The sequence below is a fragment of the Phasianus colchicus genome, chromosome 6, assembly GCF_987193195.1.
Source record: "Phasianus colchicus chromosome 6, bPhaCol1.hap1.1, whole genome shotgun sequence".
Classification (NCBI taxonomy): Eukaryota; Metazoa; Chordata; class Aves; order Galliformes; family Phasianidae; genus Phasianus; species Phasianus colchicus.
In genome coordinates, this window is record NC_143441.1 from 43,202,435 (window position 1) to 43,225,441 (window position 23,007).

At 41.3% G+C, this 23,007-nt stretch overlaps 1 protein-coding gene and 1 long non-coding RNA gene across 7 annotated transcripts in view; one reads left to right on the forward strand and one right to left on the reverse strand.

Annotated features, from left to right (window-relative positions):
• LOC149917574 (uncharacterized) overlaps positions 1-11,007 on the reverse strand; it is a 29,057-nt gene extending 18,050 nt beyond the window's left edge. For 3 of the 4 annotated variants that reach the window (XR_016467877.1, XR_016467876.1, XR_016467878.1), the window contains exons 1-2: positions 10,626-11,007; positions 9,133-9,235 (exon numbers count right to left, since the gene is read on the reverse strand). This is a non-coding gene — a long non-coding RNA (uncharacterized LOC149917574). Of the gene's footprint in view, positions 1-3,318; positions 7,558-9,132; positions 9,236-10,625 lie in introns of those variants that run through there. The other variant, XR_016467875.1, reaches the window with a different exon arrangement.
• A 412-nt stretch (positions 11,008-11,419) lies between these two features.
• The window catches only part of LARP4B (La ribonucleoprotein 4B), a 53,436-nt gene continuing 41,848 nt past the window's right edge, over positions 11,420-23,007 (forward strand). For 2 of the 3 annotated variants that reach the window (XM_031615981.2, XM_031615983.2), the window contains exon 1: positions 11,420-11,558. The gene's annotated coding sequence lies outside the window, so the exon portion shown is untranslated. Of the gene's footprint in view, positions 11,559-11,764; positions 11,988-23,007 lie in introns of those variants that run through there. The other variant, XM_090143112.1, reaches the window with a different exon arrangement.

Consider the following 23,007-nt stretch of genomic DNA (forward strand, 5'->3'; position numbering starts at 1 on the left):
TTTTTTCCTTCCCAAAGGGTGGGAAATTCTGGCTCCAAGTTCCCAACCAACTTCTCCCCAGAGCACCTTCACACCCAGAGGACTTCATGGGGCTCTTTCAGCTCTTCACAAGATTCCATAGCTGTAAGGAGTATTCAGGCTGCCTTTAGCCAATGCACCAACAGAGCTTTGTATATCGTTAGAATTAATTTAACTATAACATAAGCTGCTGGAAAGGAACAGTGTTTACCCAGGACTCAGTACCTCTCAGACTTTCTCATTATTTACATAGTGTTTATATTGCTCAGTGGTGCCAATCAGGGTAAGTATTTATTGCTGCTGGGTGTCTACTGCTCCATATCTGAATATAGCTTCTGCCCTGAAAAGCTTACTATTTAATTAAAAAACAAGATGCCAGGAGTTTAAAGAAGAGAGAAAGTCGATGGGCAAAAGAGGTAACAGTACCAGTCACAAAGTCAGGAGAAGCAAAATGTTTTTTTACCCCTGTGCTTTATTTTTTAAAATAATATGCTTTTCAATTAAAACAAAGCAAAACAAATCGACTGCATGCATCTCTCCATTTTTCCTTTCCACCATCCTGGTTCTCAGTGTAATTAATTTTTCACAGTAGAAAGATTACACCCTAAATAATATTTGTAGATTTCCATTTAATCCTATATAAGATTTTTTTGTGTTCATAACTCTGGTTTGTTTACAGGTCATTGATGCACATCTGTCTCCCACAAGCATGGGCCCAGATCATCAGCAGGGACATACAGGACCTTTTTCTGCCCAGTGGTCTGTGAGGCAATGCAGGTCACATTCATCCATTTTCCCATTTCCCCTGGGTTTATTTGTGTGCCTGTGGTCCAGCTTCCAGGCTGGGCTGTGTCTCAGCACACAGCTCCCTGCTGGCCACTCAGCAAGGCCTCCTCTGGGCTTCAAGGGACCACCAGTGCTGTTGTGCCATCCTTGGGCATCACCCACCAATGTCCCACCTGCTCCACACCTCTCACACCTGCTCACCCCTGCCTGCCAGGCAGCCTGCTTCTTTAGAGACAAGACCACTTTCACAGTTAATTTAAAAAGATAATTTGTGTTTTCTCTATGTGATATCCTTCACATATTACTCAATTTGGTGAAAAATCAGAAACATATGGCTACAAATACTATCCATAGCAGACATAAAAATGTGCTACTATTGTGCCAACACAGGAAAAGAGGAACTGGAAAGCAAAAGATACCAACATGGTTTAAGGCAGCATCAAGCTTCGTTTAAAACCCACTGTGTATGGAAAATCGGGGTTCAGATGTACACTACATGCACTTGTACAGTTCATGCCCTGTACTATCAGAGCTCTCCTCTTTGTCTAAACACAGGAGAGGCACAGCAGGTTAGAGTGAAATATTGCACTTCTGTGCCAGAGAGCTGGTTGTGAAGAAAGCACCTCCTAGATGGACAAGTCTTGCAACATTTGTGTCTCACCTGGACACATTTTTTTTGCTATCAGGTATTGGCTTTTGCCAAGTTCATAAGTCAGGGTATTTTCTGATGCATACGTCTGCCCACTAAGCACTGAATCACCAGCACATTTCACAGCACACCACAGAGAAGCGCCCTGCCCTAAAGATCTAACTCATAACTGAACTAGCATAGAGAGGGGGAAAAAAAAAAGGTAGTATAAACATGTTTTTTTCACTGGGTAGTTCTCGTTGTGATTTTATTATCTTTCTATAGTAATAGTAAAAGGATTAATAGTAAGTTTGCATTCCAAGTCAGCATTAACTGACCACATCCACAACAATAGTGACCATGTGACCATATGCGAAGAACAATCTTACTTCTCTGACGCACCAAATATTCCATGTTGGATTTAGCTTAGCACACCGCCAGCTGGAGCTTGCTATTTGTGCCTCCTATACCATAAACCAGTTTTGCTTTGTTTTTAAATCAGATTTCTATTACCTCCTTTACACTGACGGGGAAGTTAGAATTAAGATTACACGAAACCTCTGAGTGAACAGTACTGTCCTTATGTGTGTCTTGAGGTTCCCAAACAGAACAAAGTAGGCAGTTTAGATGTATAACAGCTGTGTCAGTAGGTGGCAAGGAGACATCTACAGCCATTGCCATCTGCAGGGGTTTCCCCTGCTCCTTTTACAGATAGCGCCAGTCCCGAAGTCTGGCACATATGAGCAGCTTTGGGAGGGCCAGGTACACCGAGATAGGTGAACTTGTATCTGAGTCTCTTTTGATTCATTTTACTTCTGTTTTGGTTTATCTCGATGCAGCAGGCTGAAAATTGGTGAAACTCATTCTTTTATTGCACATCTTTTTCATGGGAGGCAGGAAACATTAGGGCAGTGGGCATCAGCACAGCTTCAGCTCCACTGCATGGCTCTGCCCTACCTACTGACAATTTAGAAACCTGCATTTCTCAGTATAGGTGTTTTCATGAACCCAACAGGAGCAGCAAATACAAATGAAAAAGGGAGCACTCCATTCAGCATGCCTGGAGCTGTGTATTCTGATAAAGCATAGCAGAGATCTAGCTGGGAGGAGGCCTAGATCATAGAAAAAATACCCGTCAATATTACTTAAAACAAACAAACAAACAAAAAACCCAAACAAATAAACCCAAAACAGTGAGATCCTAGGAAGGGAGAAACTGCTGGGCTGGAAGAAAGCAGGTTTTCAAATACACCAGCTACCATTAAGTGTCATCATCCCAGTCTGGAAGACGATTGAGGGTGTGGTGGCAGCACCTCAGCTCAGTCAGCAGAGCCCTAGAAAGTTGGGAAGAATGAACCATAACCTCCTTCCTCCTTAGAGATGGGCAGTTCAGCAAGGCCCCTCTTCACAAATTTAGAAGCAAGCAGCAGTCCAAGCAGAAGGCTCTGTTGGAGCTGAGGGAACAGTTCAGACAGTATTTTTTATGAGAAACAGCAATTTCTAGAGGAAAATCCTTTCTGTGAAGAATCTCCTGAGGATCAAGGCCTTCTGGTTAGAAACATGCTGGAGATGCCTAGACTGCTAGCTGAAGATTAAACTGAGAAGAAAGCATCATGGCTTCTCACACAAGATTCTGCTGCATCCGAGTGTTAGAAAATAAAGGGTATGGGAACTCTCCTTCTTGAAAATAATTGGAATCTTCCTGCTGGCTGAAAACCAGGAGTGAATCTCCATCGTATAGAAAAGGGCTCTGTAATGTGGAAAAGCACTCACAAGGCTGGATGAACAGATCATCTTGACAACTACCATTCAGCACATTAAGAGATTCTTCTACTGGCCTCAGCAGCAGGGCTCTCTGATTGAGGTGGAAGAGGTGTAAAGAACAATCAGACATTACTGTCCAGATAGAACATGCTAGAGAACTCAGTATATGTTATAGTGTATCTGTAAATTGTAAGCATAAAATATCCAAAGACAGGGCAGCAGAGATTTCTTTAGCATAAATAAATCCTAAGCAACTCCAATGTATGGCAATTTAGAAGTATTTAAAGGCAAAGGTAGCAGTTCTGTCCCCCACACACCGGACGGGAAGGGTAAGGATAGCCTTGTAAAATGAGCTAAGAAATGGCCAGCCCTGCTATATCACCTCTCTCTTTAGAACAGCAGGGAACATGGGCTGGGCTTATCAGAGAGCAGGCAGGGACTAGTGGAAATCTCTGGATGATTTAATACAGTGCAATGGACAATGTAATACAAATGTAACCAGAGGTGCAGCTCACACTGTAATCAATTAAATTAACTAATTAACACTATTCAAGCATGATCTTGAAGGCTGGATGTGGCTCAGGGCAGCCTGGTCTAGAGGGTGGAAACCCTGCCCACAACACAAGGGTTGAAACTAAATGATCTATTAAGGTCCTTTTCAACCATTCTATGATTTTATGATCAGCTGATTTTCAGGACTCGGTGTTACAGATTCCCACTGATTACATACCCCACTTTGATGACTCATACTTATGATTCACAAGCTGCCATTATTTTTTTTTTATATAAAGCAGAGTATAGGTGATCTACAACAGAATCAGCTTTTAGACATTTCAGTATGTGAAGAATGACATTTTTTTTGACTTGTGTAATAATCACCTTGAGCTCTGCAGCTTCAGGAGCAGTAAGCCTGTAATTCAAAAGGGTAAGTGTAAAGAAATAAACAAGAAAAAAATCTTCGCATCCTGACTGATGAATACAGCTGGGGTTTTCCTGCCACCTTTGATGCCATCCTCCCTAATCACCTCTTCCAGCAAAAATATCACAAAGAAGTATGTAACCTCATAACCAAGCCATGAGGTATAAATCTCACCAAACAACCCCTTCACTGGAGCTGTTTAATTGTGAGTGCTAGGGTAGATCAGTTCTTGAAGCTGTGAAAAGAACTGCAAGACCAGAAACTGTCAACCTAGTGGATGCTGAAATGAAGTGTCAGGTGTTGTACATCCAGTACTTTGAAAAAGTCATTCTATGATTCTATGATTCGACAATACTGTGAAAAGGGAGACATGGTCTCCTTATTCAGATTGCGCAGTTTTTTGCATCTGAAGGACAAAGCACAGTTGCCTTGACCCAGTTTTGCAGTTCCACTGCTCCTGATGTGGCTGAAGCAGTCCCTCCCCAACCACATCAGCAGCTGGTGGTCTCAAAGGACAATGGCAGCAGCTGGGAATCACTAGCACAGAAAGGATGCTTTGGATACATTCTTTTGCAGCCTAAGCTGCAATGACCCTAAAAAGCAGTAATCTCAAAGAGATACTGCAACTCACTTTGACCTTAGCATCTCTGGATAAAAAGCACTATCCAGCATTAAAGCATCTCTCAGAGTCCACAAGTAACCCACAGTATTTCATAGTATGTTTTTTAACTGGTAAAGAAAAATTCACTGCATCTGAATTTCCTGTATATTTACTACAGACATCATCAAGTGCTTTTTATTTTAAACCTGAAGCTTTCAGTCACTTTACAGATAACCTTTTTTGTATACAATACACGAGTAAAGGAGCTTGCTAAAGTCTTCTTCTATGGTGTTAGGGTAAACTTACACTCTCAGCATACTGCTGTTGTATGTATTTGATGGGGAAGGAGAGTTTGAAGCTGCCCAGTCAAAGCAAAATCACTCAGACCATGCAGGTTACACAAGAAGTGCTGACTCTGAAGAGCAAAGGACTGCGTATGTCTTCCCCTTCCTCAGTCAGTGCACACCTGGTAATTTGAGTCCTGACTCTCTGCTAGTGTTCTTGACCATGCTGTAGGATGTCATGAGGCTGCAAACAAGACCTCTTAGAAATATTCAAGTCCAGCCTTCCCAACAAAAATCTCACAGACCACCTTCACAATCTACCCACAGCCTGGTTTGATTGGAAAAAAACCTCCTTTTGCCCTACAGTAATTCAGACGTGTAATTCAGGCACATTAGGATTGCACACCCAGCAGAGATTTAACTGATCATCTGAAACATCAATTTCTGTAAAAGACAAGGTGAGGACTCTAATTTCCTTGTCCTTCAACACTGTACAGTCATTTACAGAATGGCAAAGAGAACGGAGTATCTTTATAACCAATTAGCACTACAATTCCAAGTTCAAACGAACATTCAAGTAATTTGAGCTGAGAACCTCCTAACACTTCACTACTGAATTTTACCACTTTTCAGATGTTCTCCTTTATCCACTGAGGAATATATGCCTATGAATAAGAACTAAAGGATCCTCATTATTGGTGTAATTGAACAGATACACTTCTGATGAATTGCTTTTTAAGAACTACTTCTGCTCTTCTGTGCCACAGAGGGGTATTTGATGCTGAGTAGAAGCAAAATGCCACATTTCTCAATGTAAATTGAAAATTTTAGGAGAACTCTGTGACTTAAATTATGCTCCATGCTAATAACACACCTCATAATATTTAATGATATAACTAATGAGAGATTCATGAAAAACTGTTGCTTTATAAACATAATTTTATAATTAGCATTTTAGTTTCAAAAAAAAAAAAAAGATACAGTTCCTGAGTTTGAGATATGGTCTTTTTCTACATATTCAAATATTCTGCTATGATGGCTGGGTCATATTAAAAAGTCTGTCTGGTGCTAAATGGATTAATGGCCAAACAAAAGGTTAATTTCAGTTGATAAGTACATTTTATTTTTGAATATCTGGAAACAAAGGTGCCACAAATAGGCTGCTATAGAAAGTATTTGCTTATTTTTCAAGTACTCAAATTTAAATTATCAAACTTTAAACATTTTATCCTTGCTCACTAATAAGCTTTATAGAGCTTGCCTTGTATTACTACAATCATGTGATATTCGTAGCTTTGCAAAACATTCATCTGGTGGGCTGAAATTTTTCATGCAATTTTCTCCATAGATCTCCAACATAATTGAGAAGGGGAGAAATAAAATTGCTTCAAAAGCAAACACAAAAACAAAAAAAACAATAGAAAAGTTAATTTGATATTTATGAGATCAAGAGCAGGAAATATGATTCAAGATCCTAATGTCTGAAAAGGAAAGTTTGAGAAATAAAAATGTATGCGTATATAGTCCTCATTGGGTCTCAGCATAAGGCTAAGAGGACAGGAATACAAAATTACACACTTTTTTTCAGAATACATACAACTTTTGCATGGGATCAGTTACAAGGTTGAGCCCAAACATCTCCAGACCTCAGTCTGCTACCTGTTGACTGGGGATAAATAGGTATAAACATGTGAGCACACACCTCGCGTAGTGGTTGCAGTATTTAAAGGGCGTTGTGAAATGCTCAGAAGCAATAAAATAACAAAACTAAGTACAAAGAAGAAAATGGCTAACGTGCTTATTTCTATTAAAATCTGAGTTGATGTCAGAGCGTTTCAAAAAATTCTTACTCAACAACAAAATCTCTATAAATGATCTGATTCTCCATTAAGGTATAATTAGCTTTTAAAAGTAAGTTAAACAGCTAAAGAACCAAATGTTCTCCCACATGAACAATAACTAAATGGAAATCGGTATGATCTGCTCAAACCTGGAACATGAGAGATCTGGTTTCAAGCCCTGGCCCTGCTGCAGATCTGCTATGTATAGATAGAATAAGGCCTGAATATTAGTTGGTTTGGTGGTATTGTAATGAAATAGGATGGTAATACTCAGACTTGTAATTATGTACAATTAACAGTAATTATTATTGTTAAACCATCTCTTGAAAATTTGTAACAAACTGCTGTTAACAATGGTTTTAATATGTATCATTACCATCCTTAGACCTTTTTATCATCCCTAGACCTTTTTACACTGCATTAATGAAAAACACTGTTTAACAATGGCTAGTACCTAACCACAACCTTATTTTAATGTTGTCTCTATGTGTTAAAAAAATGTAACTAACATGCCAAAGGGACAAAGCTAGAGATCTGTTAAGTATGGTTTGTCTTAACTAGTCCTACAGCACAATTTCACAAGGTTTGTTGCCAAACATAGCAGCTGATCAAAGAAGTCAGAAAGTGCACATGTTCATGCTGTCAATCACAAGACAATCACACAGCTTGGTGCTGCTATCTGTGCGTTGGAGTATCACTGCAGCCAAGTTGAATTCCTATGGTTAGAGATATGTAAGCAATAGAGAATCATAGATCTATGTAAGCAGTAATGGACTTTTGACAATTTACCCAGTAGTTAATATTAATTTAGCTGTAAAGAAAGCCTGAATATTCACTAAACTGTAGGATTCTGTGTAGAGCCGTGACTCAGATGTGGATATCTTACATAATCTCTGGGCAGGTCACTCAATCTGTCTTACCTTCTCCTCCCACTGGAAAAAATATTTAGCTTCTCCTGACCTATGTCTGCTCTGACTGTTTAGACAGCAGTCTACTTGACACAGGGACTGTTTTTTTACACAGACAGTCAAGTATTTACTTGTGACCTATGAAAGGTACTGACACAGAAATATTGCGTATTTAAAATACTAAGCAAAACTCAATGCCGTGCAGAATAATTACTGCATTCTATTTAAATTTTATTTTTCTGACAGAGATAGCCCATTGCATGCAATCAATTAGTATTGTATGTTTGAAAAGATCTCTCTCCCTGCAAAGCTGCATAGTAGCATCAGCAATTATAAAATATTATTCTTTGATTTGTAGGATCTCACAAATTCCAAAGTACTTTGTGCTTCGCAGGTTTAGGCGACTGTTCCAGATCAGCAGTTCCTAAATAGCAGTGATTCATGGAGAGTTATTCCATTGATTAGCAGTATGAAATCATTTGAGAAAGCAACTACTAGAATGTAGTTTAAAGGAGTAAAACAGAAGGTTAAAAAAAAAAGAGAGAAAAGGTAGCCTAAAGCAGCAACTTCCTCACAAAGCAGAAATCTTGTCCTATTCCATTCCTCTTCATAGGGAGCTATCTTCTTAAATATACCAAATAGCTCATTTTTTTGAACTAGCAATCTTAATTTTTAAAAGTCTTGTCAAATATAATTTTAACAATAATCAATGAATTAATGCAATCATTGTATCTATAAGTAACTTACACAGTTCCTTCTACATCTGTTTGACCACAGATCAAGAAACATCTAGTTAGTCTAATTTTGTTTTACTTTTGTGGACTAATAAAGTCCAAGCACATTTTTCCTAGAGAGATGCATTCTTCTTCCAGACTGCTAAGCTGGGGCTGCAGGAGAAACAGGACTGATTTCTTCAGTCACACAGCACACAGTGTTATTTGCAATATTTTATTCACATCTGTGCACACATTCCTCAGCTACTAGCATACAGGAGAAAAAATGTCAAATCTCTTTGATCTCTGCAATCTGACATTAAAAAATGGAAGCATTCAGTCATTAAATTTGCATTGAGAATTAGAAGTTACTCAACAAGTAGAAAAATCATTACATTATGGAAAAAAGTGCACTACTTTGACTTTGAACTACAACAAAACTTAACAATAAAGAAATGAAAATCATAAACTCATTACCTCTATATCAATATGGCCAGCAATAAATAACACTACTTTTGCAACACTGAGCTTTTAAAATAATCGTGTATATTTTCATTCTTTAATAACACAATTCATCTACTTTGGAAAAAACAAAAACAAAAACACCTACAATCATAAAAAACAAACTACCCACTAAAGAAAACTTCTACCCACAATGAAGTCCACCTACCTACATGCCTCTAAGTGTTGGTGTTTTACAGGAATCAGTCACTGTACCTCTCTCTCCTTCAGTCCTCCATCAGCTGTTCCAGTTACAGAAAGGAAGATGAGCTCTGCAATCAGAACCTTGAGTTAGCAGAAGGAATGATGCAGTGCAGTCTCCTTAGTGGTCTGACAGGTTTGTTTTTCTGCCTATTTTATGTATTGAACAGGGGTAAGGCCTGGGAGAAACAAGAATCGTACAATGCCTTAGGTTGGAAAGGACCTTGAAGATCACCTAATTCCAAACTCTGCCATGAGCAGGGTTACCACCCACCAGCTCAGGCTGCCCAGGGCCCCATCCAGCCTGGCTTTGAGCACTTCCAGGGATGGGGCATCCACAGCTTCTCTGGGCAGCCTGTGCCAGTGCCTCACCACCCTCTGAGTAAAGAATTTCTTCCTCATGTCTAACCTAAATCTCCCCTCTTAGTTTAAAGCCATTCCTCCTTGTCCTATCACTATTAGACTCTGTAAAAAGAAGATGGTATGTCTGTACATCTAAAGCACCTGGAATCTGGAGGACCCTCTAGAATAAGGATATTATGGGGGCTAAACATATTTTAAAATCTCAACTTTAACTTTTTCTTCCTTGACAAGAACTGTAATCTGCTGAAATAAAATAAATACAAAATAAAAAAGCATTTGGAATAACAATTGTTTCACTGTTTTAGACTTTTAAGTAATCAATGCTTCTTCGTACATGGTGACCGTCTAATTTATCAGCCATGGCTCCTGCACTTCTTGGGGTATCTTTCCTACTAGCAACCTATCCTCAAAATTAAGTTTTATTCCTTTTCCTCACCAGTCTCTGTCCTAGCCATGTCTTTATTCAGGTTTTCTTCCTCATCGCAATTGGGGAAAACTGAAATAACTTAGTAAGGACAACAACACCTATGTTAGCAGAAGCAGTAGTTTGCTCTAGAATGAACGTTGAGATACACTTCCTTGGGACAAATAGTAAAACCTCTGATAAGATCTGATCTTCTCTCAGGCACCATGGTGTGCTTTACTGCCTCTACCAGATATGGATTGGCAAGATACAGCAATCTTGAAAACATCTCTAGGATTGTGTGTCACAAGGAGAGGTCTTCTGCAGTATTGCTTCTACGGGACTTTCTATCAGATGCCTTGAAGGCAGGGTTAATAGGACTAAAAACAGGGTCCAGAAGCAGTATCTGAACACAGCCATGAGATGAGGAGATAGGCAGCAGTGTGATACCAATCTCCCCAGCTGGCTATGAGGTGATGCAGCGCTGCCACGAGGTAGATGGGGAGCAGCCACAGAACACGATTCTTTCCAGCAATTTTACAAGTCCAAAAATTGGGAGGGAGAATAAACCCCATTTTCCATTCTCCTAATTAACTGCAGTTAAAAACCGATTGAGATCTGTGCTAAATAAACCGTTTGACAAGGCTGGCTTGTCGTTTAGTCTAACAAAAGCGTCTGCATCTCCTGGAATTCACCTCAGCTTTATGCGACTGAAGAGACGCTCCCTTAGATCGCTCAGAGACCGTTTTTCTCAGCTCGCCTTAATGGAAGGCTCATTGAGGAAACATCCCTCAACGTTCCTAAAATCCTTCCACGTGAGCTTATCGCCTCCTTTGGAAGTCGCACCTCTGCCCACGGCAGCCGCTCCGAGAGAAGCGCGGGCAGCCGCGCGCTGCCACTGCTGCGCTGTCAGCGCTGCCGAGGGCGGGGACGGGGACGGGCACGGGTCAGCCCAGCAGGCGCTCCCAGACCCGCAGCCGCTGACGCGAGGCGGGCCGACGCGGGGTAAGGCCAAAGCAAGGCGGAATCTCCCGCGTTCCAGCGGGCCCCACCCGCGGCTCCGGCGGCCGCGAGGAGCCAAACTTCATCGGGCGGGCGGGCGGCTCCGGGCCGCCTCCGCGCGCTCATTCGGAGCGGGTGACATCAGGCGCGTCACGTGCCGCCCGCCGTCACGCCGCGCGCGGGGCGCTCCTCCGCCAATCCGGTGGCGCTGGTGCCGGCCGAGTGCGCCGTTCCGCCCGGGGCCGCCGGCCAATCCCTTCCGCCGGCGGAGGAGGGACTTCCGCCGGGAGCCGGAAGCGGGTCTCTCATGCGAGCGGGTGGTTGAGTCTCGGCTCGGAGACGTTTCGGGCCCCGCAGCCGCCGCCGCCGCCTCCTGCCCCGCGCCCCCCCTCCCGCTGTGCTGCCGCCGCCCGCGCCTCGTCCCGGCCCCGCCCCGTGCTCCGCTCTCCTCCTCCCGGCATCCGGCGGCGGCGAGGCCCCGGCGGCGGCGGCGGCGCGGCGAGAGGCCCCGGCGCCAGCGGAAAGCCCGGCGGCGGCGAGAGGCCCCGGCGCCCGGCGGAGACCCCCGCGCCCGCCCCCCTTCTCCCCGTCGAGGCTCGGCCCGAGGGCGGCGGCGGCTGTGACAGGTGAGCGCGAGGGGCCGCGGGGCCCGTCTGCGGCGGGAGGGAATGGCGGAGCCGGGGGCCGCGGGCCCCTCCAGGGCCGCCCCTCGCGCCCCGGGGAGGCGGCCGGAGCCGCCATCTTCTTACCCGAGGCGGCTCCCGGGGGAGCGGGAGGAGGAGGAGGAGGAGGAGGAGGAGGCGGGAGGAAGAGAAGGAGGAGGCAGCCGCCGGCTCGGGGCCTGGCTGGCGGCGGGACAGGGCGAGGCGCCGGGCCCGGCCTCCTCGGTGACGGAGCGGCAGCCGGGGGAGCGCTGCTGTGAGGCCGGCAGGGAGCCGCGGGAGGGCAGGCCGAAGGCACCGCGACGCGGCCGTGACCCCTTCCCGAGGAGCGCGGCTGGAGCGAGGCGGGAACGGGCGGTGCCAGCCCCTCGCTGGGAGCTGCGCCCCGAAGAGGTGAAGGGGCTGCGCCGGAGCCGTGCGGGTTGCGGAGCGCAGGAGAGCCGCCGCACGGAGCGTGTTTTGCACCTGGGATTCAGTTGTTGTTGGGCCTTGCTGGCTGCTGTCGCCGAGCTGTTTTCACTCTCAGTTTCAGTTTGTGCAGATGCTCGAAATTACTACGTAGCTTTGCCCACGGTTTAAACAGATGTGTGCTTGCCAAACAATGTTGTACGAGATTCCTCCATGGCAGATAAGTATAATTATTTATATTCTGCAGGTAATGGAATTGAGGCGAAGTGGTTAAGGCTTGCCTATGGCCACAGAAAGAGTTGGTTTCCAAACCACTATTTAAACTTGAGTCACAGTTGGGGTGAAATTGTAGCAGTTCTGTTTTCCAGCCTCATGTCTGGCTCTGGCCTGGTTTTGGTGGCCACATCTGAATCTTCAACGAAGTTCTTACAGCAGTGCCTTGGGATCATTGCTGCAAAGCATTAACCTTTCACGTGGTTTAATTTTTATGTAAATCTTATCTGGTTTGAAAGGATTGGATAATTTTTAAAAGGTCAAAGTATGTTTTGTTCTTTTTCCTAACTTGTTAGGATTTCACAACTCCAGGATTTTGATTTGGATCTGGAACTTTTTATCAGTTGAACTTTCACTTGTTTCCTGCTGACTTGGAAGCTGTTCTTCTGGTTAATTCTTAAGATATGGAACTAATCAGCTTATTCGCTCTGGCGATTAAAATGACATTGATGTTTTCTATTGGATATTATGTGTTGTGGGCAGGGAACAGCAAAAGAAAACTAAGGTATGGCCCGATGTGGTGAATACAGAAATAGAATGCTTTCTTTATATGTAATGTCTACAGAAAATTTTAATCTGCTAGGTGTGTTGCTGTTTTTATGGATTAGCAGTTTATGCAAATAGCCAAAATCAGTGTTGTATTTAATTGGTCTCATATCTGGAGAAGGAGTAATATTCCTTGTTGCCACTGAAATATAAAGTTTGTATAAATGAGTTTTTAAGAAACATTTGACCTCTAGGATATTCCCAGACAAGTGATTGCAAATTTTTTTGGTATTAAATTGGGTCCTTGTTTGTAAATAATGTTTGGGAATAGATTTATTTTTTCCCCTGTAATTCTTTTTATTGTGTGTGTGTTTACACACGTATGCCTTAAAGGAGCAGAGAGATAGCCTAAGTGTGTTCTGTGTTGGTTGCTTTTTATGGCTTGCTCTAATACAAATATACATGTAGAAAGGCATGGGTGATTTGTATGTAATATGTACATTTAGATATATGGCTGGAACTCAAAGGTAGTTCAATGCAGAGCAAGATGGTGGGGACTTAGGGATTTCGATTTCTTTTTAATTTCTTTTGAGATATGAAGTAAGTGATATAGGCAATCTCCAACTTTGATGTTTAGCTTCAAGTGAAATTAACTACTTTGTTTATTTTATTGAAGTGCAAAATAAATAACAGCTTACCTTTGTGTAATCTACATGTGCTGGGGAGATATGCTGCTGTATTTCTTAAGTAACATATCTGGCAGAGGTTTTCTTTTAGATTAGTAGTGAGCTTAATTGGCACAGCCGTATGAACTTCCTTAAACATTTAGTACATTGCCTACCAAAATGCACCTTCTAGATGCAGAAGAGATTTTTCTCACCTTGGTGCGTGACAAATCTGAAGTGACAGGTAGTAATAAAGGAGTTGTAAAGAACAAAGTAATGGGGTGTAGGGGAGTTTATATATGTTTTTAAACCAGGTTGCTTTCTGGTTCTTTAGTGCATAAAATGTTTAATTCTGTGATTCCTGAATATGAATTTATCAGATTTGTATAGATAACAGCTGAATGATACAAGTGAGTGCATGGAGCGTTTGATTCATGTTTTTTGTTTGTGTTGGAAGGAGTGAGTTTATTCAAGGGCTGCAGCCTGATTGATTTTGAAGAACAGCATCCTTTTCTCGGAGATCTCTGAAAGAAGATGCAGAAGTGGCTGTAAAGGTATCTAGGAAATCTGGTGTCAAGGAGGCTGTTCCTGGTGTACAGAAAAGGGCAGAAAAGGCCATGTGAAGAAAGCAAGGAAACACAGTTTCAAGCCTGGGGAATAGCAGACTTTGGGTAGCACAGTTTTTTGCGTGTGTGTACATGTGCATATGAGGATCTGTTTTATGCTGTAAGATACTCATTCTGTTAAAAACGTGATCTATATAATCTCTTGTTTCTTTAAGCATTTCCATGTAATGTGACACCTTTAGACAACAGATCTGTGTAATTCTTAGAAATGAGTACATTTATTCTTGCATGTAACTGTTAGTATTGACGTGAGCCTTAAAACTCTTCTGTAGTTTGCATTCAGAATGGGAACACAGGTGCAAGTGGAAAGGAAGGATGTTACAAAATTGAACGTTGTAAGGAAGAAAATTAACCCCTCCCCCTGCAATTTTGTAAGAGGAAATAGTATGTGGAGAGCTGTGTAGAAGATGAGTAAAAGCTGCTATTATAGTAAAAGGCTCAGGAAAGGGATTTAAGCAATTGTGTTCCCTAAGCAAAGTGTATGTGTGCTGAACCTAATATGTTTTATGACATATATGTGTTCTATATGGACTGGAGTGGTTAAAGAGCTAGCCAGCTGGATGGCTTCTCACAAGGTAAACCCAGTTATCAAATTCGTGAGTGGAATATTATCTAAAACTTCAGGTTTAAAAAAACACTTGTTTTATGTGATATTCTTGAGAAAGAAAATGCAAGCACATACAATCTGCTCTTTTGAAGAAGCCCATTGGAAATGTGGAGGCTAACTTCTCCAAAGTGTTCTCCAAAGCGCTTAGCTTTCTTGTGCTAAATTTGAGGCAAGCCAGTAAGTCATAACAGTAAACCTGAAAATACTGAGCTTATGAAGCACTTTATCTGAATATGAAACTAGCAATAGTGATATTTCAGCAGGTCAAAAAAAGTAATTTGATGCTGTACAAACTGGATAATTGAAGACCCATTTCTGCTACAACAGCATGTATTTCTGAGGTTTTGTCTGACAATACAGATTATCTTAGAACAGTAATTTTGAAGAAGTTTGTAGATATGGGAGACTAGAAGCTGATTTTTATTTTGTTTGTACCACCTATTCATTTACATTTAGCTAACTTTCAAAGAACTGTAAGAGAGAAACATTCTGTCATTTGGTTCACGTATTTTAAGTTTTTGTGAAGTGTTGGAGCCATGGATAGATCATCTGTTTTTTCCATTGGTCTTTCATGTTTGTTTGCTGTCCGTGTTGCTGCTACGTGCCCTTTCCAAGGGGAGAGTGGCTTCCCCCCATTAGGAAGCAGGTGCCACGGAGTAATAGCTGCAGAGAACAGAGGTACTTAAATTAGGTGTGACTGTAACATGGCATAATTTTGTGATTAGGATAGCTGTGACGGCGTTCTGTGATGTGTGCTGCTGCAGGTATTTTGTGTCTGGCTATGTGTTTCAGGAACAGCAATTAACTCCAAAATAGGAAGTCTGACGGAGTTACCAGTATGCGGCCAGCTATTTAGCCTAGAACATTGCAGAGAATTGGGGAAATGCTGTTTTGACGCCCTGATGAATCACCAATTTCTTTGAGCCTTAATCTTTTCTAACACTCATTTGCTGTGGAGGGCTGGGCTGCGCGTATTCTGGATCCTGTCAGTCCAGCTCCTTAATGGGTAGCTGAATGATGTAATACAAAAGGAATCATTCGTTCATAAGCTGAATGGATTGCCGCCGCCTCTGTGCTTCCAGCAGCTCTGTTGTCCGCATAAGGCTATTGGCATGTAAGGAGCTGGTGTCCCCAAAAGTATATCCTACAGAGGTTTGTTCAGGATTGCCTTTGTATCGTAGCCATCTCAAATTCAATATACGTATGTGCAGCTGTTGTACCTTAGCACAACTTTCTGTTACGGATGGATGTAAATGGAGACAGATACACGGATGTCTGCATGTATCTGCCATGGTAACTTATGTTGTTAGACTTAGAAAGGCTTTGTCTCTCAGGGACTTCTTGGAAGTCCTTACTGCTTACGCTTTTAAAACTGCACATAAGCTGATAGTAGTGTAAAGACTTAAGAAATTAGTCCTTCAGATGCTGTCAGTAATTCATGTGGTACGGTACAACGTACTGTGTTTTGAGCACAGTTGTAGAATGTAGCTTTCCATCTAAAGCTTACTTCTCAAGCTGTGATGGGCTTCTTGCAAGTCAGTTTAAATACTGAATCATTTATATATGTAAAGCTTTTTCACATTCTCTTACACAAGGTATTTTCTCTTTGCTTAATTAATTCTCCCTCAATTTCATACTGGTTCTGCCCTGCTAGACTCTGGAAAGTGACAGTGGAGAAGTATTAATACTGTATTGAGGGCATTTGTGAGACAGATTCCATCTGTCCTGGTAATGATGTTACAGACTCACGTGACAAAATTGCAGACTTCTGTTATTCCATGGAAGATATTTCTCTGCAGATCGAACCTTCTGCATCTATTTTCAAGTATTTTATTATTGTAGGATGTCAGTCTCAGGAAATGAAGCGTTACCTAAATAGCAGCTGTATCAAGGGAAAAATATTTAACCATTCTGTACAGCTCGCTTGTCAAAAACTTAGTAAAGTGCTTGAGAAACCTGCCAGTGAAGTCTGTTGCCAGCTTTATGGGTTTGTTTGCTGTCAGTGTTGGTATGCATAAGCGTAGTTTTACAGGTTGTGATGCTGTTACAGGTTGCCCCACAACAGAGGCTTGCTCTGACTGTTGTTCAAATAAGGGACTGATGAATCAACAGGACAATGTCCAAAGTGGCTTGCTTTTTCACAGCCTGACGCTGGAGGTTTATGCTAAACTGTTCTGAAGTATTCAGCTGGTTTCTGACTTGTGTTCTAGGAATTAGAAAACAGCAAAACTGAGTAGTGCATCAGGACACAGCTACTTCAAGTACTGAGTATCAAAGCTTAGCAAGTTGCTGCCTGTACGTCAGAATTTGCAGATTTATCTCTGAGTTTCATTCCCATTCAGTGTTGTTGCTGCCCGATGGATAGGGACAGAGAATGATCAACATGCTGCTGTTTAAAGCAGCAAGGCAAACAATTTGAGCAAAATATCACTGCCTCTGTTGGAGTGTCTCCAGGATCATAGGTCTGTATTCCTATTCCTGTTTAAAGCTTATTGTCCAATTATTTCAATACCTGTCTGAAAGGCTTGGGCTGGGGGAATCCTATTTTTATGAGCCTGTTGCAGTTTAGTTTATTAAGCATTTTGTTACAAGTATAATCATATTAATTAACATTGTTTATTTTAACTGTTTGGATTCAAGGTATCAGTGGAATTTATAGGAGGGTCTGTTCTCTGTTATTTTGACTTGCAAGGAAGGATTATTGTGCTTAAATCTCAGCTCCAGTACTGGAACAGTCTATCCTTTAACAGTGAGTCAAAACCTGAATTACCTGTAGTTTTGATTACAGTGATACTCTGAGAAGGTGGGGTGCTACAACTTTGAACAAATGTGCACCCAGTAGGCGACAGATTTTAGTACAGTGGTCCAAAAGTAAGCAAAAGGTACTTTAGTTCAACTTGTAATGGATGATGGTAACTTCTTTCAAAAGAAGTAACGTAAAATTACTGGATTATTTGGGTTAAATTCTATTTTTGGCGAAGAACTGAATGAAATAATTATTGGCAAAAATATTGACTTCCTTTTATTGTAGAGTCTTAAAGTTAAGTGATGCTTCTTCTGTAAGTAGCTTAATTTCTCTTTAGCTTTGGTCTTGAACATGTTTCAAAACTTAAACCAACACGTTTTATGTAAATGAATACCTTTCAAGTCATCTGAAGCAAACTCCAAAGCTTGTGGGATGTACATCTTAGTTTGTAAGTTTTGCAGAATTGTTTATTAAAATAACCTTGCATACTCAATGATTATTCTATACGTTCCTTTTGGAAGAAAACTTATCATGCCTTTTTTTCTTTACTGTAATCATCCATGCCTTATTTGGCTCCACATATGCCTTCCTGTACTTCAGGTAGGAGTAATTCCTTTTCTGTCATGGTTTCCAAGAACTTTTTTGGCCGACAGTGTATTGTAAGAGCACTGAAACAGCTGTTCTGTTGGTATGCATCAGTTCTTCTGTGGAGTTCTAGATGTATGTGTATTTGCATCTGAGCTCCTTGGTTTCAGATCTCAGCTTCCCTGAATTAGGCATGCATTGTGTGTTTCAAAAATACGATGATAAAGAATTTAAACATAGCTTCAAAGCTTGTTTGTGCTTTGAATTACTCTTCAAGTGTCCTGGAAGCTCTTAATACAGTGTCTGACCTCCAGTTTCTTGAGCACGGTGCTGATTGCGGACTTGAAACGTGAAATCTAAATAATAGCAATATGGTTGTTCTAAGATAAGCCTTTTAAGACTTGTAAAAGGACATCAGACTTCTAGCTTCACCTTTGGAACTGCCCTAAGAGCTGACCGTAGAGCTTCAAGTGATGTTTTCGGACATTCATAATGATACACTGCATCTTCTCCTACCAACTTCCAGGTTTTCTGAAGAAGATGCTGTATTCTGCTTGGCAGATCTGAAAGGATTAGTTACTTCCTTTGCTTTTGAGAACTGTAGTGCTTAGAGTCTCTAACAGATTTGTAGCACTGTAGCATGATATTGGTCGCTTTTTGCTTAGCAGTGAAAAGAAATATGCGGAAAATTAAAAGATCATATTGGTAAATAAGGAGGAGGAACATCCAGTAATTGAAACAAGGAAGTTCATTGTTCCCAGCATTGCTAAACTGACATTCTTCATGCACAACCTTTAACTTGCTTCCTCTAAGCAAGAACTGAAGCAGTTGGTATTCTGTCATGTGTCATCTCCTAAAGACTTAATTTCTTTGAAGATCTAGAACAGGCCAAACAGCACATCAGTTGCTGCACCTTAGCTTTAGAAATTTGAGCCTGCTGTTAAGATACTGTAGAGCTTTCACTTGTTTTAGGAAACAGATGCAATTCATAAAACCGCAGGTCTGTTTATGGCGAGACTGCCATCCGGAGTTGCTGGGGAATTCATTAGCCAGCAAAGTTTGGTATCTTTTCCAATTCTCATTCTATTCCAGGATCCATTTCAGTGCCAGAATGAAAATTGCCAGTCACAGTGAAAGCGCAACAGTTTCTGTGAACTTTATCACTGTGTATGAACTTGTAGCATAGCTAAGTGTTGCTTCCTTCAGTTGTTGAATAGGAAGAGTAATCTCTCCAACTTCCTTTCAACAGATACTTTAAAAGAAGAAACAACCCTCCACTAAATGAGAGCAAACCAGCTATACTGCGAGGGAAGATTAGCAAGGAAGCATATCATTATGCACGATAGTATCCTTGCATAGTAATTTTTCATCTGTACATGAGAGAAGATAAGATAGAGTCAGTCTTGGTATCTGGAGTGCCAAAGGAAGCTCACTAGCTGGAAATGATATGGCAGAATGGGGAACTATAGGTTATAGGAGAAATATCTGAGAAGCCTTCATATGGCTTTTTCTGGTTAATCTCTTCATTGAAGTGTTGGCTATGGGAAGGACTAACATAGGCTGAAGATATTTGGAAGTTTTTGTAAAGTTTATCTTATTTAAAATAGATTGGAGTTCAGGTCACCATCTGGTGTTCTGAAAATGCTTATTTAAAAATAGTACAGGAATGAAAATAAGTGTTTTATGAAATCCATAGGCACTAGCAGATACCAACTTCTGCCCTGTCCACTCCAGGGGAAGCGTCAGTTTTGTTTCCAGTTCAGTTTACTGCTCCTATCAGTTGTGCTGGTCTTCTGCTTTCCTCATGTACAGAGGTGTTGTGCAATTGCTAATTTGTGTGACCTCAGTGCAGACGGGCAGTGTGGATGATGATGGTTGGTGATTAATTACATGAGGATTTCTGTTTGATGGTTCTGAACATCAGAAATGTATTTTTTGTGATGCTATCCTAATGTCTGCATTAAATGAAAAAAAAAAAAAAAAAAAGATTTCTATAGCAGTGCACAGTGTTTATTAAAAATATTAGTTCTGCATTAAAAGCCTGGAATTCTTAAGCAGACATATGTAAAGTTGTTGAGAAGCTCTGTCTTTCAAAAAAGAATGCAATTAGCCTATGGAAGATCACACCAAAGCATCTACAGTTAATATTTGTGTGGCAGGTAAACAACTTCAGCAGTGAAGTTTCTATATTAAACATACCAACACATTTTATTTGCATGACCTCAGGTTTGACTTACATTTGCAGATCAGGATCCCAGCACACTGGACACTGCACAAGATAGGCTGTTGCTTCATAGCTCAGTTGTACGTAACAGGTAAATGTGAATGGGTGGGAGCATCCCAAGAAATGAATGAGTAGTGCGTTAGGATAATATATGATGCCTGTGCTTTGATGAAGGCCTCATTAGTGGGCTTCTCTTGTCCGTAGTTCCATATATATATTTTAAAATATTGTGGATGGAGGGAGCTTCCACCTTGCTCTACAGCTTCTTTTAATCCATGTCAGCTATTAATTTCTTTTTTTGGGGGGGGCACTATTTTGGCTGGCTGTTCTCAGGGAATTTTGTGAAAATTTAGTTTTCCTCTTCTGGCTTGTTTAACACTTCTGGCGTTATACGCTTCGGAAGCAGAATCAGGTATGGAATGCTGTGGAGAATGAGGGGTCTGGAGCTTCAGGCTTGTCCTGCTGTGGGTACTTGGAAGAATAGCTGACTTGTGTTAAGGCTTGGATAGTTTTCTCTCCCTTTCCCCCCCCACCCCCCCCTCAAAACCAAAGGAGCAGTGTTTTGTATCGATCTGTTCTTTCACTCTTCTTCAGCACAGGCATTCTGCTAGGATTCCTTTTGTCAGAATTCTGCAGCTGTTTCTTGTATTTGGATCTTTTCTTGCTTTTTTTCTTCTCCTGGGGGAGGGGGAAGAAAAAGAGAAGTGTTAGGAGGTGAGGTGGAGGTCAAAAGCTGACCAAAGTTAGTGAGTATTTTATTGAAAAATCATACTTTGAGTTACTTTACATAATTTGCTGGAGTGGCAAATTTCTGATCTCTTTCCTGAGGATGAAATGCAGGCTTTTGGTAGGCCTTGGTAATGAGTGTAGTACTTGGAATTCTTTAGTTGAAAGCATTCCGTAGATAAGAAGTACCAGCTTTACAGGAGAGCGGGCTCGTGGAGCTTTGTGATCAGAGATCCTTTCTGTTAAGGTAACATTTCACCTTTCAAAATTATTGTGGTTTGGCTGAGCTACTAACAAGTTTAACCTTGCCAGCTGAGGGATTGATGAGATAATGCACAGTAGGAAGAGTGAAGAGTGTATTTTAATTAAGTTTGGTACTTGAAATCTGATTTAAAAAGAAATCTTACCGAGCATACAGTAGTTATATTAGAAATAAAACATGCAACTGTATGGATAACCTGCAGGGTGTGTGCTGTAAGTCCACTTAAAGTGAAGAAAACAAGCTTGTGGTTTGGTGATGGATGTGCTATGTGGAGCAACTCCAGTTAATTAATACTCTGGATTTTATAATGTTGTGTGCTTCTGTCTGCAGTCAGGAAAGTGCTGCTTCAGATGTGAAAATTGAGAACAAGCTGTAAGCAAGCTTAAAATTGCTCGTGACACTGTGTCACTTCTCTTTAGGGCACAAGTACCCTTACAGGCACAAAAACTTCTTCCCAGTGGATTATTCCTGATTTAGTGGGCACTCATAGCACTCTAAAAAGACAAGGTTTGTTAGATTATATTCTGTGAAAGAAGTGATGCATTACATTTCTGAGGAGGACGTGTTCCATAGGCTCAGTGTTCTGTTCTTTGACTCTTATTCAGGTGTACGCAAGACAGTAGCACCTGCAGGTAAAACCTGTCTTCTTGGTGTGCAAGAGGACTGCAGAAATTAGGATCTGCTCCAATAAAGGGGTTTCTTTTTAAGTATGTGCATTTAAAATACAGAGAATAAAACACTAGATTTAAATAGCAGAATTGTTTGTTGGTGAGGGTTATCTCCTCATCTTGTGTGTACTGTCAGAATCTTTTTTCTTAACGTTTTGTATTAGATGAGTTAACAAGGCTGAACGTTCATGCACATCCCTCTATTCTTGCTATTGACTGAGAGACATTTTCATATACCTCTGTATAGAACACTTACTGGCATCAGGTTTCTTTGGCATTTTATCACCTTTGTTGAGTAACTTACTGCTTTGTGTCTCTTGGGCAACTAATTACTGCTAACGATCTGAATTTCTGTACTTGCAGAGTAATCAGTTCTAGTGTGCAGTTTCTGTGTTTGTGTTCGAGTTAGGATCAGAAAGCGTAGTACAGGATGAGACTGCAAATCAGTTCTGAAGCCTAGTGCAGAAATGCTTGATAAATCTTTAAAGAAGGAAATCTAGTGTTCCCTTTGCATAGCAAAGTTAGCTGTTTTTCTTGAAATTTCAATCATTCTTTGAGGAGAGACTACATTTGAACAGATAATGGAATTGCAGGATAGTTTTGGAAGCTATCAACTACATAAAGAACAGAAGGTTGTTTTTTTTTTTTTAAACAACTTGTGAAGCAGAGGAAACATCTCTTAACTCCTCAGAGCTGTTGCTTTCTGTTGCAGAATGTTCACAAAATACAGCCTTAAATTTTAGATGGTTTATCTGGAGCTCTGTCTCTTGCTAAGAGTGTGTTCTTAAAAGGCTTTGTGTGTGCCAGGTAACTTGTTGTGGGTTCACCTTCTGCAGGGCTGTACGTATTCCTCTGTGAACCCCACATTTCTGCACTGTTTGGGCTTCTTCCTGGGGAGTTCTTGGGCACAAGCCATTTTCTTGGCAGGGAGGAAAAAATGAAGAAACTCAACACCTTCCCGTAGTCATGTTGGCACTTGCACTGGATGTATGCGTGTTCTGAAGCCTTCATCCGGCAGACTTTGATAATGTCTGGGCATGTGGTCAAACGAGGCTCCAGAGGTGAAACTTTCAACTTTCCCCCTGCTGTTCAGTTAATTAGCAGTTAAACAAATCGAGAGCCCAGTGCTGATTTTTA